The sequence below is a fragment of the Rutidosis leptorrhynchoides genome, chromosome 3 (assembly GCF_046630445.1).
Source record: "Rutidosis leptorrhynchoides isolate AG116_Rl617_1_P2 chromosome 3, CSIRO_AGI_Rlap_v1, whole genome shotgun sequence".
Taxonomy (NCBI): Eukaryota; Viridiplantae; Streptophyta; class Magnoliopsida; order Asterales; family Asteraceae; genus Rutidosis; species Rutidosis leptorrhynchoides.
This window is the reverse complement of record NC_092335.1, coordinates 50,341,627-50,344,770: the sequence shown is the minus strand read 5'-3', so window position 1 is coordinate 50,344,770 and position 3,144 is coordinate 50,341,627. Positions and strand designations below refer to the sequence as shown.

Sequence of the window (3,144 nt, the reverse complement as noted above, 5' to 3'; positions counted from 1 at the left end):
TTTGATCAACGTCGGATTTAATTATATATTACGTATGGATAACAACCCTATAGTCAAATTAGTCAATTCAGGTATGGAAATATGAGGGTTGTTATATATGTAAATACCGACCCTCTACTGAGTAGCTCCTAAGAAAGCTTCAATCAATTACAGAGTAGAAAACATGACTGTATGAAAGTCTTTTTTCTCTTTATTATCATTTTTTTTAAGTCGAAAGTCTTTGATCTTTAAACCGTATAATTAATATAAGGATTTTGCTAATAGAGTTGTTAATGTGAATAAATTTATTGTACATAAATCATTACTATAAATAATAATTTTTTTGAAAAGCATAAATTAATTAAAATTAAAAGCTCAATTCACTAAATTATAACTATAATAAATTATACTAATAATGATGAGTCTGTCACTGTTCACAGTGGCATGGCTATAATTTTGGACCCGGAGGTAAAATGGTCATTTGCCTTTTTAAAAGAAATTTTTATTACCTTCCCTTTACAACATTTTCCTCATTTCCTTTTCACATTATTTATTTTATAAACATCGAGTTAACTGATAACTACCCGACTTAAACCACGACCGTTAACCGACCGATACCATCCTTCAGCAAAGCGTGGATTTATTTTACTCGTTATCATCTAATCAATAAAATTACAACAGATGTCCAGTTTATATATTAGCAAACAAAAATATGGATCTATTTGCCGGTCTAAGAAAAAAAAAACAAATATATCACCGGCTCTTTTATTATAATGTTGACTTGACACCAATATAGATAAAATGTACTCGTAGTTATTAGGTAGACTTTAGCATTATTGAATCCACAACATAAACTATACTTTCTTAAAATATAAAATATAAAATATAAAATAATAAAATAACGATTATATAATTCAAAGATATATTTCAAGTAAATCATTTACACAAGCAAGATTTTATTAATTCAATCTTTTAACTACCACTATAAAATAATAACAAGATAACTTAGAATACAACCTCAAACCATTCACAATTTCACATGGATATCTTCATTCTCTTCCATCCATGGCTTCTTGCATCAATTGTAACCCTACTCGTGTCATGCATCTTCATATTTACTGTAATAAAACAAAATTATAGCTCATCCAAGGCTGCCTATAGGTTTCCCCCAAGCCCTCCAAGACTTCCCATAATCGGAAACTTGCACCAACTAATCGGCAAACCTCGTCCTCAAGCCTTTCATGATCTTTCCAAACAGTACGGCCCGATTGTGCAATTTCATATTGGTTCAAAGCCTTACCTTATCATTTCTTCACCTTCTATGGCCAAACAAATCTTCCAAACTCAAGATACCATCTTTTGTTCACGCCCACCATCAAAAGGCATAAAGCGGTTCACATACAATTACTTGGACATCGCCTTTTGACCTCAAAGCAATCATCGAAAGGATAAACGCAAGGTTTTTATATCTGAATTTTTGGGTCCAAAGAGAGCCAGATCATTTAACCATGTGTTGGTGATGGAGATTGAAAACATGGTTCGTTCTCTATCGTTACATTCATTAAATACCGAGGTCAACGTTAGTAAGGTGTTGTTAGATTTAGTAAAAGATGTTGTATGTAAGGTGGGATTTGGTAAAAACTATACACTTGAAGGTTTGCCATGGGAAGAGATTCTTGAAGAAGCCGTCGTGATGTTGAATGGATCGATTACTGATAATTTTCCATGGCTAGGTGAAATTTTTGACCGAATTAGTGGATGGAATAATAGGTTGGAAAAAAGTTTTAATAATCTTGATGCTTTTATTCAAATGATTGTTGATCATCATGAAAATCAAACGATTTCGGAAATGCGCGATGAGGACAAGGATTTCGTCCATAAGATGATTGAGCTATCTACAATAGAAAGTTCTTCCGATTTTCAATTGACTAAAGAAGATATGAAAGCACTTATAATGGTAAATAGTCTGATCTTTTAGTATATTTTGTATTTAAAAAAAGCTAGTCACAAAAGATTTACTTCTGCACACTCCCTTTTTGAACAATTTGGCATAGCCATAAATTGAACTCGAGTGGTGTGTTTCATTGGGCAACTCGGTAGCCATTCAGGCAAGCCTGAATGGTTAAGTTCTTATATTTATATAACTGACAGAAAAAATATTTCAGAATGTATTTACAGGGGGAATTGATACAACAGTTTCGGCAATGGAGTGGACAATGGCTGAAATTGCGAGAAGTCCTAGAGTGATGCAAAAGGTGCAAAAAGAAATCAGAAATTGTACCGGGAAAATAAAAGAATTAAAAGAACTCGACGTCACAAACATGACTTACTTGAAAATGGTTGTGAAAGAGTCATTACGATTACACCCGCCAGCTCCATTGCTTGTCCCACATGAAAGCGTAAGTCATACTCAAGTTGGTGGTTATGACGTTTTACCCGGGACTAGTGCTATAGTCAATGGCTGGGCCATAGGAAGAGATCCAAGTGTTTGGGGAGAGAATGCGGGTGAATTCTATCCAGAACGATTCGAGAATAACGATTTCAATAATTATGAGATGGTTCCATTCGAAGGGGGACGACGTTCTTGCCCAGCAATGAGCACTGCCCCTATAACGGTTGAGTTTGTGATAGCGAATCTTCTTTACTGGTTTGGTTGGGAAGTTCATGGTGGTGTGAAAAGTGAAGATTTGGATATGCAAGAAGAGGGTGAACTTATTGTTCATAAGAAATTACCGCTTTACCTTGTGCCCACAAAGTATAACCGAGAAGATTAGTACTAGTAATTATCCAAGGATTAATGGAGGTAATTCATAAGTGAGAGTGAAGAGTGAAGAGTGATTCGTACATCATCAATTTTTATACATACTCCATCAAATATATTGTATCATGTTATACGGTAAAATACTTCAAACATGTTTGAGAGTATAGATATGAAAGTTACTGGTGTATAAAAACGTGTTTGAGAGTATGCACATGAGTCAAGTTAGTGGTGTAAATATTAAGGCTCATTAATGTACAAACATGGATTACTTTCCATATTTTAATTGTATCATTTGTAATTTTTCCTTAAAATTTAGAGTAAGCATCATTAAGGGGTATTTGAGTTTGCATTTTAAAAATCGATTATGTGTTTAAAATAATTAGAATTAAATAATCAGTTATATC

The 3,144-nt window shown here is 33.4% G+C and overlaps 1 pseudogene; it reads left to right on the top strand.

Annotated features, from left to right (window-relative positions):
- The first annotated feature begins 1,018 nt into the window (after positions 1-1,018).
- LOC139899573 (parthenolide synthase-like) lies at positions 1,019-2,753 on the top strand (annotated as a pseudogene).
- The last annotated feature ends 391 nt before the right edge of the window (positions 2,754-3,144 follow it).